The sequence below is a fragment of the Vitis riparia genome, chromosome 13 (genome assembly GCF_004353265.1).
Source record: "Vitis riparia cultivar Riparia Gloire de Montpellier isolate 1030 chromosome 13, EGFV_Vit.rip_1.0, whole genome shotgun sequence".
NCBI lineage: Eukaryota > Viridiplantae > Streptophyta > Magnoliopsida > Vitales > Vitaceae > Vitis > Vitis riparia.
Genome location: NC_048443.1, coordinates 21,486,675 through 21,502,404, shown reverse-complemented (window position 1 = coordinate 21,502,404; position 15,730 = coordinate 21,486,675). Strand labels below are relative to the sequence as shown.

General features: G+C 34.5%; 1 pseudogene; it reads left to right on the top strand.

The window, feature by feature from the left end:
- Window positions 1-1,730: 1,730 nt before the first annotated feature.
- Window positions 1,731-10,137, top strand: LOC117928414 (annotated as a pseudogene).
- Window positions 10,138-15,730: the final 5,593 nt, after the last annotated feature.

The following is a 15,730-nucleotide window of genomic DNA, read 5'->3' as shown; positions in this document are numbered from 1 at the left end:
GGATCGGAATGCTATACAATTCCTAGCATTTCCACATTTGGTTCGTGCAAACATCCATTTAGTTGGTTTCTCTTATCCTCTCACAAGTCACAACCCACTCAATGCCCAAGTGAGATGTTGGTGTTTTCTTTCCTCTGTTCTCTAGTTATAATAACTTATAATTACTATTATACACCAAGATTCTGTCTAAATATTAAGAGTCTCGTTCATAACCCAAACTGAAAATCAAGAAGCTAATATATAGTGCATTGATTGGTTTGGAGGGTCAAAGAAAGGAACAGCAGACAGGATTGTTGGGCATCTGATGGAGCCAAACCTGAACTTGAGTGCTTATCTTGACTCAAGAAGGGTGGTGAATTAATAACCATTCTATTTAGCTAATTTTATTGATGGCATTTGTGTTTATTCATTTTCTTTGATTTTAGGTTTGGAGTGAGACTGATTTATGGGCTAAGGTCAATTCAGTAAGGTTTTGTCTTGTTAAAGAACTTATGAAAAGCAGGGCTATGAGAAGGCATTTTGTTTTTGTTGTTTTATTTTTATTTTTATTAGATTAGCTACTAAAATATTTGTTCTTCAAAAAAATCACTTTTTGGCAAACTTTCTATGTAATCTTCGTTGGAGTATATAATATGTTTCTGTCTTTGCAAACCTTGACACAATAATAGAACAGAAAATAATTTAATTCAGCTAATAAGAAGATCCACTTCTGATATCAAGTGTAAGAGAGGATAGCATTAGCATCTAACAAGAGAGAAAAGAGAAAAAGGAAGGGATAATGGGAAATAGCTTTAACCACTTAAACGATAAATACAACTAAGGAGGGTGGATGCAATGTGCCTCTTTTGCTAGGAAAGTAACCTCTTGATTCATGGAATTAGGAGTCCACATGAAGTTCACGTCCATGTAGAGGCAAAGGCCTTATCTCTACTTGCAACGCCTAACCCTGGTGGTTTAGAGTAAGCCTAAATGATCCTTGAAAATCCTTGTATCCTGACTTGGCCCAAATTTCTTCTAGTGTTCTTGTCAAAACTTCATTTCATCCAACCTAAAGGAAGTATACCTCTAGAAAGCACTGCTCTCACTTCTCTCATTATGGAACAAAGTGGAACCCTATAAAATATTTTGTTAATGGATACCCAAACAGAGCTGGTTATCGCTCCTTTTATATGACAAGAGTATTCAGGGAAAGAGGTTTCTTGGTCTTCTATTTTGATGCATATCATTGGAATAAACTTTATAATGGGCTGCTAACAAAGCCAGAACCATAATCTAAAATTTTACCAGCTCCAATTGAACTAACCTTGTAAGGTAAGATGGAAATAAATGATTTGTTCAATCCAAAATTTTTTCTAGCTTGTCTATATTTTGTATTGTGTTCCTAGTTCATCTTACTAGTAGCATTGCTTTCGCTAAGTTGAGTTGAATGTAGTATAAACATTAATAGAACTAGAAATTGAAAAATAGAGATCCTTTTGTGGAACAATCCCAAGCATCCATCCTTGGTATGTGCTCCCAATTTGTACATAGAAGGACCATATTTTGATGTTGTTAAATTTTATTTCAGAAAGTCTACATTGCTGTTATGTCATATACATGAATATCTGCTATGTCATGCACCTGAATATCAAGTGTACGTAATATATGTTAGTCTATTAAGCATAACTTGAAAACAGGACCTCAATGTTTGCTCAGCATTAGTCAATGGAGAAAAGCATTTGGTGGCTACAATGGCAAGTATAATGATGACGTAATACCCGTTCAATATAGTCAAATTTATTCTTTATTATTATTATTATTATTATTATTATTATTATTGAGGTTGTACTTGTGGGTGCATGTTCAATTTTCATTTGATTGTGGCAAAAAAATGTAAAGTGAAAAGTTTCAGTATTGTGTTGAAGTTGTTAATATTGAATTTAAATTATTTCATTTACTTATTTAGGATTTCAATGAAAGACCTATTTATGATTAGCGTATTACAGCATCTGCAGCGTCAATATTGAGTATATGGGGTGGTATATTTGATCCATACAGATGTTTTCCTTGATTAAGTGGTTTTGTTCATATGATCACTTTGGACTACACAGAGATGCTAATTTCAGATGATCCATATAGATGCTTTAGGTATTCATTATGAAACCCAAGCCAACAGACTCTACACGCCCCAAGATATTTCAGTCACCATCAATAGCATATGTTACTTGTCTCAAGATTTTCCATATCTGCTTCTTGCCTCATGCCTGGTGCCCTTATAATTCAACCCCAGTTTTACATTTAGAAACTTTAACTCTACTTTTTCACTGGCTCTTCATGTTCTAGGAGCTTTTGGGCATTTAACGTAATTTTCTTTTTCTTTTTCTTTTCTTTTCTAGTAATTTACTTGTTTTTGTTCTTGTTTTTGGGTTTGTGTAAATTGAATTTAAAACAGAAGTTTGTCTGTTAGATTGTAAATTCTGTCTATTAGTGGAAGACCCATTTGCAGTTTTTTGTGGGCAAGTTGCCCAATATAATGTTTGATGAGAAGAAACAGGGGTCTGGTCAAATAAGATAGATTGTGTTCAGATAGTCAACTTTGGCATTTTTAAACTGATATGAAGAGAGCTTCAGGAAATGTAAGTTGGTGGAATGGATATAACACTCTAGACTCCATAAATTATATGTTGGAGTTCTTCACCCATAGAGTAGGTAACTTAGTTTTAATCCTAGTTCTGTCAGCAACAAGAAAATTTTCTCGCCTTATGCTTGAACTTCAAGGAAATGTTTAAACCATAAGATACATTTTCTTTCATGGTTTTGGGCTTGTAGCTTTCTGAGTTTTAATTTTCATGGTGCTGCTAGAAGAATTATATGCACTATATGATGAATGGCTTGTAAATTAAAGTAGCAATACCAACCTCATTTTCTTCTCATGGGCTTCACCACTTCAGTTTTTTCTATCTGATATATGTTGAGCTTTAGGTATTGTTTTAACCGTTTGCAGAAATTGATTTCAAGGTTATGCTGCTCACAATTGGTGAGAAAAGATTGAAGCTTACAATCTGGGACACATAAGTACCAACTAAGGAGTTGTACTTGGGTTTCAACTTCCAATTTCATGGGATTCCAAGGGGTTTTCCTCCAGATGCTTTCACTAACTACATTTTTTGTCACATTTTGCTGGAGTTGCCTCATTTATGGTTGAAAATTTCTTTGCTCCATTATTCAAGTTTAGAAAAGAATAAGAATGCTCCTTGGTTGTCTTTAGGAGTTTCTGTGAAAGACTGTTAGCTCAGTGACAGTTTATCTCATGCAGCAGAACTGTGGATAAAAAATGGGGTAGTTTTATATGATGTTGGGTAAGGAAAAAGTTTTAACGCTTTTCTTTTAAAAGAAACTTGACTTTGAATGTAAAAAATATGAAGGATTTAAGAAGCTTTTGTACTCCGTAAAGGGATGTCACCCCTCTTTGCAGCATTTGATTTGGAATGAAAGCTTCAAATCTCATTGTACATTCAATTATAATGCCTGTAGAATCATAGCATAATTGGGAACTAGTGAAGGTGACATTTGTTTTCTTTTTTTTTTTCAAAGACAACTCAAGTTGTTTGCTAACAATTTTTTTTTTTTTGGTTGCAGCTGGACAGGAGAGGTTTGGAACATTAACAAACACTTACTGCAGAGGTGTCCATGGCATTATTCTGGGTATGTGATGAGACATTCTAACTTCTTTCTTCTTCTTCTTTTTAAAGATAGGCTCACTATAAGTGCAAACCTTTCTTTCTCCAAATTCATATATTGTGGTCATATGTGTAATTTATTTGTGAATTGTTTTTTATTTTATTTTATTTATTTATTTTTGTTCATGTGTTTTGGTTTGAAATAATTAGCACTTCATCAATTAATGAAAGATAAAAAGAGAAATGGATTAATAGACACCAATTTGAAATAAAGGCATTAGTGACTATACCAAAGCTATAGTATTTGGAGTCCCATGGAAATTGAATGAGTCCATAATATTTTTTAAAGCATTCATAAAATAGATCCCATTTGGTTCTGGTTCCATAATACTCTGCCAAATAATATGAATGGTTCTTCTTCCTCCTGAAGTTGTTCCATCTTACATGCTCTTACTGGTGCCACCATTGGTCTTCTTTGACAATTTCTGAACCATCTTCATCTGCACCTTAATTTTTCCATGTAATGGGCTTGGTCTAAGTTTTCCTCTGTGTTCCTTGTTCTAATCTTATCTTTAACTCACAAATTTCACCTCTCCATGATGTTAGCTACTTATATTCTGCATACATTTTCCATTTGTCATATGTTTAATTAATCCAAACAACAAGGGCAGTAACATGGTTTCTACTGCTTTATATGAGATTGCAAAATCTTAAAATGCTATGAAAATATGGCCATGTGGATTCCAGTCTAACACAGTTGCTTAGACATGGACAAAGACTATGACAGCAGCCTTTTTTGTAGGCTTGTGTTGTTTTTGCTTTATTTCCCTTACGTTTTCTATCACATGGAATTTACTTAATCTCCACTACAACCCCTTGCCACTTGAGCTAGTCCTCAAAAGCCTCAGGTCCAAGGGATATGATAGCAGTGTTGCTGTTCTAAAGGCTTTTATGCCATGTATTGGTAATTTTCTTCCCCCATATTGACATAAACTCTGCTTTATTGATGTTAAAAGGATAAAAATGAAGTCATGATTTTCAGGACATGCATAAACTAAGTTTTGTTTGAGTTGATTGTACAACTTATCCTAATTGCACTACCTGCTATCTTACTAGGATGAAATGCCGCTCACCTCCCTTTTTATTCATAGAAATTAAATGAATTATAATTTTCTTGTTTGATGGAATGAGCAATGAAATTTATCCATTGATGAGCATACTTTGTAACAATATTGAGGATTGATTTTTGGAATTTCACAAGGAAATGTGAGAAAGGCCCATGTGGATCACAACTAGAGAGCGCTGGAAGTGTTCATTTCTATTGCTGGGTAAGAGTATCTACAATTCAAAATAAATAAAGAAGCCAACAATCCCATAGAAACACATCATGCTCCATTTTCCATTATCATCTCTAACCTGGAATTTTTAAGCATAATGGAAGCACTAGGAATTATTGAATTAGAGTTGCCAGAAGCAATAATACAATATTTAGGTTTGTAATAAGCCACATATGCAGCTGGCTATTTTCATATTCTGGAAACTGGCCTTGGTAATATTGAAAATATTGGGGCATACTATGCACTCTTGTGTAAAACAAACTTATGTGTGTCTATATATAACAGCCCACAGGAACTATTTTTTATAAGTGGTAAAGTTTGAGCCATGCATCAAAAGAAAAGGAGGAAAAAAATGTTGTATTTTTGGGATATAATTGGAGAACAATGTTGTCTACTAATTTAGTCATGTTAATGGGCTGAGGAATAATGGTTTATGGGACACACTAATGTTAAACATATCTGAAGAAGATAAAAATGAACAAAACTGATTATGCTTTCTTCGGGCTGCAGTGAGGGAAAGAAAAGGGACATAGGAAAAGAAGAATGAAGAAATGAGAGCAGAGAGAGTATCTTGTGAATAACGATGTTCAATTACAGTTTCCTAACTAATCAAGAATATAGATTACTAACTCCAGAGCTAGTTCTAAAGTGGGGATGCCAAGCAATTTACACTTTAAGAAGTTCAATGTGACTGTTGGATTCACCATTAAAAGACAGAAAAAGGAAGAAGCAGAACAAGACAATGGAGCAACTTGTGTTGGTGCTTAAGTTTGTTCTTCAATTTGGTAAAATCAAAATCTTGAAAAATTTATAATGTATAGTTGGGTTTGGATTCTTGAAGTAAAACATGAGCAATGTTAAACTACCAATTTTCCTAAAAGCCTAAGCCATTGGCATATGTACCCACAATGTATACCACACTAACACCCTTCTTCATGTGTGACTGCATGTGGAGAGGCAAATTAGCAGTTAGGATATGGACCAATAACGCATGTCATACTAGAATATTTGCACATGAAGAGACAAATAAGCCATTAGGATATGAGCCCATAATGTTTATCATATTAGAATATTTGCACATGGAGAGACAAATTAGCAGATAGGAAATGGATCCATAACATAACAAATTAGCACTTAGGAAATGGTCCCATAATGTAATTATATTAGGATATCCGCATATTAAGAGAGAATTAACAGTTAGGAAATGGACCCATAATGTATATAATATTAGGATATCTGAGCATGGAGAGACAAATTAGTAGTAAGGATATGAGCCCATAATTTATAATACAGTTAGAATATGGACCCATAATGTATGTTATTAGGATATCCAAGTATGGAGAGGCAAATTAGAAGGTTAGGAAATGGACCCATAATATATATCAAATTAGGATACTCAATGTATATTATGTTATGATATATCCACACGTGAAGAGACAAATTAGCGGCTAATGTATATCATATGAGGATAAGAGTAGGATATGGGGTTAAAAGCAAAACTTGAGACCTCTAGTTAATCATAGCTCTAATAATATGTTAAGCTACCTACTTTCCTGAAAACTCTAAGTTGTTAGGATATGGGCCTCAAATGTGTATCAGACTGATGCCATTAGGTGAATTTTGACTGCCTAAACAGTTAATTTGCCTTTCCCTCTCTTTCAAGCTTTAGCTGGTGCTTTAACCATCTATAATGCAGTAATTTAATTATCAGTCCCCAATGGGAATCAATTTTATAAGTTGGTCTATGCGAGAATGTAGTAGAAAATGTATCTATCTTTATGCTGGTATATTTCTTTGGTGGCATGTAACCATTGCATTCTTATTGGGTGACCTATTGTTCTATTTCAACATATAGTTTTATTTCCAGCATGTTCTTGTTCCAAGAAACAGGGGAGCGAGTTTGTTAACTATGCCTGTCCTTGTCCACTTCATATCTGGCAAAATTTTCAAATCTTTCTCCCCTTTCCTTCCCTTACTCTGATTTGTTAAATAAAAAGTGTGTACTGTATGCAACACACAAACTGCTGGCTTATGTGTGTTTATTTAGTTCTTTAATTTCTTGCTTTCTTCTTCTTTTTTTAAATGAAATACTTAGCTCATTAAATTTTTGAAGTCTGGTATTTTGCTTTAGCTAGCATTGTAGCTCAACTTTGGTTAATTGAATAATTAGTTTGGGATTTTAATTTTCATCTTAGTTTAGGATGTAACAAGGCAAGAAATCTTTACAAACTTGTTGGATGTTTGGGAAAAGGAAGTAGATCTCTACTCCAGTAATCACAAGTGCATCAAAACTTTAGTTGGGAATAAAGTTGATAGGGTAAGTTGATGGTCTTGATATCTTTTCCTAAACAACCACTTTGGCTCCCCAACACCACTACCCAAAGGAAAAACACAGACAACAATCACCCACCTACACTTATCCAGAGGATTAGTAGTGCCATGAAGAACTTATTCATGTTCAATATCATATTTCATGGAAATAAATTTCCTGGTTGTTAATCTCAATAATCTCAAAGCAGATATAAGCTTCATGGTTTTGTTTCCTTATTGCATTGTTACATTTTTCTTTTAAAGAATATGAGTACCTCATTTTTACAATAAATCACATTTTCAGGATAGTGAAAGGGCACTCACTAGAGAAGAAGGAATGTCCCTTTCACAGAAGCATAATGTTCATTTCTTGAATGTAGTGCTAAAACTAGAGGAATGTGCAGCAATGCTTTAAAGAACTCACCTCAAAGGTATCTCCCCAAAACACATACATTTTGTCATCTATCATTCTGAATCAACAGTATTCTAGTAGTTTGTTAGGCTCAGTCATCTTCTTGGTTGTTTGTGTCTATTGGAAAGAAAGACTAGTACTACCTTTGGAAACAACTTAAATGAATAATGACCTATAACTGTCCTGTGAGTTTGAGGCCTTGTTTTGAGGGCCTGCTCGGACTAATAACATTATCCTGTGGTATTTTTAGTATTTTCATAAATACTTTTGATTCTAATTAAAATATTTGCAAGAAAAATTATTTTCATGGGATGAGCATCCAAATATTATTTTATTGTGCTTGGAAAGGTCATTTTCAAGGATGTACTTTGTTTGCAACTTCTGAGATGGACTTTTTAAGCACCACTTGGAGCCACCGACACTAAGGTGCCCGAGCAAATTATAAAATACTAAACTACTGAGAACATTAACTAGATTGCAAATCCCTGAATTTAGTTCCAAGTGCACCAAAAAGTTTCTGTTTTTACTAAATTGGCAAGAAGATTGTTCCTTGTATGCTGCTTCAAAGGTCTTGAAGGTTCAATGTCTTAATCATCATCTTGGTCTACCATAGAACTTGGACTATTCTTACTCAAGTATCACTCAATGAAGTTGAAGAGAACAACTGAATTTTAGTATTTATCTGGCCTCATTCGTTCAACTAAAGCATAATAGAATTGGTATACTAATCCAGGTAGTCTATAGACATTAACGTTTCTCAACAGCCTTGTGTTTCATGTTTGCTCCTGGGTGATTGCAAGGCCATCAAAGTTCAACAAAATATAGTTCATGTTCCTAAACTGTAACTATTAAATTTACTTTGGCTTTCTAGCTACAACAACCTTGCTTCCTCTGGGCATGTGGGTGGTTGACAAAGGTGGAGATAATTAGTTGAATGTTATTGAACTGAAATTTAAGTTGTTACTGAATTATCAATCATATAACTTGATGGAGGCTGTTATAATGGAAAACCTTAAAGAATGTTCAATATGTATCTGGTACTGTGTTCCAATAAAATGCTACTAGCCTGAAATGATTATGGTTTACCTACTAATTTTAGAATACTGTAAATAGAAAAATATTAGAACTATTCCCATCATGCTTTTCACGAAAAAGTTGGCAGTCACATATTGACCTTCTAAGTAGTCAATACAATGTTATATTTTTTATGTGATTTGCTACTTTGCACATGCTCTAACCAGTTTACATTAGTTTTCAGATGCTGGAAGTACTTAGTCTATTGGAACAAGGATCGGTACTCAGTAGTGCCCAAAAAACAAACATTGTTGCAGAAAGAATTATACCAGGCACCTTGCTGCAGTTGTTTCTTTTAATCAAAATGCTTTGAAACAGAGGTAGAATTAAAACTACAGCTCAGAAAATAAAAATAAGTCCAGTAAGCATCAACAATATTGACAGTCGAATATCAGATCCTTCTGACGCTCTTCATGATAACATGGCATATATGGTAATTAAGTTCATGAATCTTTTTTTTAGCCTTTTGTTTTTGGTTACTAGCTATAATGATTTGGGAGAATACTTTGCCACTAGGGAGATGAGATGAAGAGGCATGTAATGACTCATTTACGTGAATCTGTTTTTTCTATTTTTTGCATCTTCTCCCAAGGAGGTGCTGTAGTTAGTATGATATTGGGTAGACAAAGAAAAACTAGTGAAAAATGGTTTTGTATCCTAAGTGTCTAGTAATGTATGTGTCCAAAACATGAGATGTATATACCATGCCTTGAAACAAGAATTTTCTTGGTGTTTGTATTCTATTCTCTGGAACTACATGCTTACTTGTAATGAATATGCCTTATGCTGGCATTCTTTGTTGGTGCTATTTATCCTGATAGATCCCCAACAAGATGCATCAGTAGTTGCAACTTCATCTACAACATGATTCTAGAGTTGGTACTGGTTGTAAAATCAAAAGGGAAGATAGGATGTGGGATGATATGATTAGAGAGTCCATAGTAGTTGAATATTAGAAAGTAGAAAAAATATGACAGGCATGAATGGTACATGGAAACTTATTTTTGGGTTGCATGTATTCAAATAATTTGTTGATTGAAGGCTTAATGAGCTAAGGTGTTTGTGGTTGTGGTGTTGCTGGAATGCCATACAGAAGAGGCTAAACTCATTGCAAGATGGTGTGTCTGCAACAAACTGTCCAATCCAACCTGGTAAGAACCGGGACTTACATGTTTCAGACCAAGGACAAAATTGGCACTTTCTTCTACTTCCCCACCATCAACTTACAAACGCCTGCTGCAGGATTGTGATTGCTGTTCCCTTCCCTGAGCCAGAAGCAGAGTTTGATCTTCTCATTGGTGATTGGTTTTACACGCCTACAAGGTGGCTCATTCTGCCTTCTTGATTGATGCACTTGGTATGCTAAGCTTTTTCATGAGTTGTTCTCTACTAATTTCATCATTTTGGGTTATGCAAATTTAACAGGTCCTAGGTCACTCATACGGTCCAACAACACATCAGCATGGGGAATGAGATGAGTTTCAATTTCAGGATTCAGAATCATCAAATGGTCTTGGTTGAAACAGAAGTGTCTTACACCCGTCAAATTATATTTGATTCTCTTGATGTCCGTGTTTGCCAGTTCTACTTGATTCTTGTCACTGCAGATCACAAGGAAGCAGACTATTATATCGTGGCAACTCCTAAAATGCTAAGCACTACAGATGACAACAGCCCTGTGGGTAAAGGGGCACTACACTATGCAAACTCCAATACACCAGTAACTTGGCCTTTGCCAAGCGGCCCTTATCCATCAGAACTCAAACAAATTGACAGAAAACAGTTTATTGGTTTATGGCATGAGTCCAACAGTTTTGGATTGACAGTGTTACATCTGAAGCCTGCAGGACATGATTGTAGTGTAGTGGGGAGACTGCAGCACGAAGACTTATTGACTTGTCATTAAAACAGATTATTATGTAGTTTCTTTCCATGGAAATTGCATTGAGAAAATTCCTTAGTTTATAAATCTTTTATATTTATTCAAGTACCCTTCTTATTGCAGCATCATAATCATTTTGAAAAGCAGGTTGTGGAAGATTTTCCTTCCCTGATTCTCCAAGAAAATTAAAAGGAAATTTTTGTATAACTTGGAGATAACTTCTTGTTGGGTTTGAAGGACAAGCTGCTTCCGCATGGTATGACTTCTGCATCAAGAACACTGGGGTAACTTAGAAGTATTACTTCTAATTCTGCTGGAGCCACCTGCATTTGCATTCAAAGGTGTTTATATTAAGATTCAACTACATACTGTAATGGTGGAGAGTTGATGAGGTACCTGATATCCATTGTGCTTGATCAACTCCTTTATCCTATCAACAATGTAAAGGAATCCATCTGAAGTGATGGCTGTAGCTGTTGCTTCTGCATTTCCCAGGTACCCTTTCATCACACTAGGACTCTTCACCCAGCCCTGTTTCAGTATCCACCACCTTGGCATAAAATCTTGGAAGGAATCTTCCACTGGAGCCTGCACACGCTTGGCTTGCTAATCGGTTACAAAGTCAGTGGCTGCTGCGGCTCTCTGTCAGCCCTTAGCCTCTCCTGAGCTCCACCCAAGGAAACTTCTCCCTGAAAAAATTCATTGTCATATTAAACCTGTTAATGCTGCTTCAATTCTTTACTTGAATATAGTTCTTAATTTGTAGTTTTTTGCTCTGCTTGATTTATGTTGATCATATAGAATAGTGAGTGCTTAATTAGTGGAAAGACAGATGCTTGAAAACTTTTGATCATATGCTTGAAATAAGTTGATTTAAGTTGAACATATCCAATTATGATCATTTACTGCATTAGTGAGGAGGATTAACTTTATTTAAGTTAAAAGAGAGGACAGAAAGAAGGCCAGAGCAAACTTGGGTTAAGGTAGTCAGAAAAGATACAATTGTCTGATTTAACAATGGGGGAACGGTTAGGATGTTGCTCTCATGGTAAGAATGAACTGGATCAAGCATGGACTTGAAATCAAACTTGGGCATCAGGATAGTGGCAGTTCCATATGAGAACAGCCCACGGTGTAGTTCATATTAATATTTTAATCAAAATATTAGATAGAATTTATTTAATACACTAGAAGGTTTTTCACTTCTCACAATGAATGGACATCAATGAAGGTTGGTGAAGAGTCATAAACGTGAGTTAAGGACTATTTGTATATGATTTAGAAGCCAACTGGTCATTAGAGTCAAAAACTAGTTGGTCTAGTTAACCACCAAGCTAGCACTTTAGGTAATCGTTAGAGGGTTGAATGGGCAATCGATCAAGACCATCAGGTTGAGTCTTTTAACTCTATAACTCATAGTGGATTCAGAGACACAAAAATGCAAATGGAGGAACAACCACCTTGGTCGATTGCTCAGTTGACCGTACCTACCCACCTACAGTTCATTTTTAAATATTACTTCCATTTGGTTCAACAAATTTTGGGGCATTAGTCCTTATGTTCTAATTTTTTTTTAAAAAAAAAAAACCTTGAGATTTTATGGTTTTTAAAATGATTTTAAGATTGGATCTTTAAAAAGATGTTTTTGTTCAAGAGATCAAACCATCTTGATGCATAGGAAAAGATAAATCAATTTGTTAATCATTAATGCACCATTTTTCTTGCCTTATAGAGGGATGGCAATGGGGCGGGTCTTTTCGGGTACCCGTCCCGCCCCTAATGAGATGAGGTTTAATTTTAATAAACGGGTTTGAGATAAGTTTGAGATTTTTTTTTTAAACTCGGGGCAGATTCGGGTATTGCCCTGCCCCGCCCGGCCCCGCCCCACCCGATTATATATAAAATTTAATTTTAAATTAAATTAAATTTATAATTTAAAAATAATTTAATTTAATTTTTATTTTATTATTTTTAATATATAGATAATAATAAAATATTTTTAATAAAATAAGTTATAAAAAAATATAGTAATTTAATTATTTATAAAATATATTTATTTTAATATAATTAAAAAAATTTAAAGTAATTTTAAAAAAAAATCCAAAAAAAAGTTAAACGGGGCAGATATGGTAATTTATCATATCCGCCCGTCCCGTTTAATTTTTTAAATGGGACGGGGATGGAAATTGTTTCAAATAAACGGGGTGGGGTTGGGATGAGGGCAACCCGTCCCGAACCCACCCCATTGTCATCCCAAGCCTTATAAGCGATCAAAGCACTTCGAAAAAAATTCTAATTCAAAACTTCTACTTTGATTCCTTGGTTTGACTTCAATCTTCTCCTTAATTACAAGCTTCCTAATTTTGAATTATAATTTTCCTATAAAAGTTTCCTTTTAAACCACTAGTCTATAATTATTTGTCTTGTTATCATCAAAATATTTACATTTAACAAAAACCTTGTGTTAACAATTTTCCCATTATTTATGACAACAAAATCTAGGATTGCAACATAAAAGCTCCACCTAAGCATGTGCATTTTTTGGGGCAAAATCAAGTATATGCAAGATCAAATAGATATGAAAAAAATATATATGAATGTGAGAAATAAACACAACCGTATCATAACTAAGTATAAGAACATCAACCATGTCAAAAATAACAAGTCAAAGGAGCATAACATAACAAACCAAAATACCCGAGCCATAACAATGTGATACATAAGCAAATGAAGCAAGAAAATAAACCAAAAATAAGTGCTAAAGTCTTCCCCTTTGGCATCATCAAAAGTGTATCATAGCAAACAAGTTAAAATAATGGGGGGATTGGGTGATAACAAGAAATGAGATCAAGGTTGAGGTAGAGGAGGTAAGTAGTGTCTAATATAGTCCATCATCTTGAATTACCGCTCAGTCATGAAAGCCTACACATCATCCTTCCTGGATTCGACCCTAGCCTCCATAACAACTTGCATCTCCGACCCATGATAGTCTGATGATATTCAGAAGCACAAATCTTCAAGTCATCCACAACCATAATATGGGATTCAATATAGACCAGGCATCTCTATCAAACGCTCATCATAATCCATCTGGGTAAGTTCAAAGCTAGAAGGCATTTCAAAAGCCTCCTCCTGAACAAATGTCCCATCAAGAACAAGATAGGCTCCAAAAGTCTACTAAAAAGCCAACACCCTACTCCATCCACACAAACTCCTCTTATGCTACTACTGGCAGGGGATGAGGTTGGCTTTTTCCCTTAGGCACCTAAATACCATCACGATCTTGAATGTATCCAAAATAGTTCACGATCTTTCTGTCATAGGTGTTAAAAATGAGTTATGTATGCCACCTTAGTTTCACTACTCAAATTGACCTCAAATGTCTTTAAAACTTTAGTGATAAGCATCACATAGGGCAAAATAGATGATATTTTTTCTACAAGCTTTCATATGCTCCATAGTAATATAGCTAACATTTATTTTTCTCCCTTAAGGTGTCGTCAATAAGGAAAGTCTTGATGAAGGAAACTTCATCATGATAACCCTTTTTAGAATGATAACATTGTATTCATCCTTTAACATAGACACAAGTTCATGAATGATTTAGTTATGTTTAACTTTTCATTGGCCTTGCTTAGCTTTGGATGTTGACCTTAGTTTAATATTTTGCTTAATTAGGTTATTTGTATTGGACAATACCTATGTTATAAGGGAGACTTTGTAGTTAATTTTAAAATTGTGCTATTAATAATTATTAACTTTGGATATTGATATTGCTTGCAAATGGATATTTTGATTAATAAGGTCACTTATATTTTGGAGAATCCCCTATTTATAGGGGAGACTCTACTAAAATTTTTTTAATTATAATATTAACATTGGTTTAATACATTTTTTTTCATTATTGTACTTGGATGTTGATATTGCTTGCAGATAGATATTTTGAGTAATCATGTTATTTGTATTTTGGAGAATACCCTATTTATAGGGGATACTCTATTGAAATATTTAAAATTATAATATTAACATTAGTTTATTATGACAATACAGTAATAGAGCACAAAGAAGGCAGATCTAATCCAGATCCATTAGATTACTTTATTTTAGCGTTACAGGATAGACATAGGTCTCAATTAGTGAACTTTGGTCATGAACCTTAATACATAATCATGAACCTTAATTAAGTTCTTATTTAATCCAAATATAATATTTTGTAGCTTAATTTGGTATAGACATGTTGATTACGTTTATAGACATTCATGTGAGAGTGGGAGATGGACCCTCATATTCATTCATATGTCATGCAATTTGGTTTATATGATGTATACCATGTCGGACACATTTCACTAGATTGACAATTGATCATGAGTCTTGTTGAGCAATGGCGGCCCAAGACACATATGTGTCATCTACCTATTAAAAAGATGATCGTTACTTTACAGGATGTAGTCATGATTCTAGGACTACGTATTCACGGGCCCCCTATCACCAGCACATGTCACATAGATTGGTCACTACTATGTTTAGAGCTTTTAGATGTCATCCTACCTCCATCTCAAAATAGAGGTTTAGGTATATCAACACAATGGTTATGTAAGTAGTTCTCATATTCACCATCAGGGGTCGACGATGTTATTTTACACCGTCATGCTCGTGTTTTCATACTTATGCTATTGGGTGGAGCATTGTTTGTAGACAAGACTAGCACACATGTATAGTTATGTTACCTTCCACTATTGAGAGACTTCACTTCACTAAGATTTTTCACTATAGTTGGGGTAGTGCAGTGTTGGCATACCTATATAGAGAGCTATGTCGTGCGAATTTGGATAGCGATATAGAGATTTCTAGACCTATCACACTATTATAGGTCTTTTTGACATAACTATCTATTACAAATAATTGATTGCATTATTGTTGTAAATTATATAATTTTGATAATGTTATCTGATTTTGTAGTTGTGGTCATGGAAGAGATTTCATGTGGGTTGGCCTAATTTTGGTTGTCCTTCAATGTTGATACTAGTCCCTATACTAGTCCCACATGAACATGATG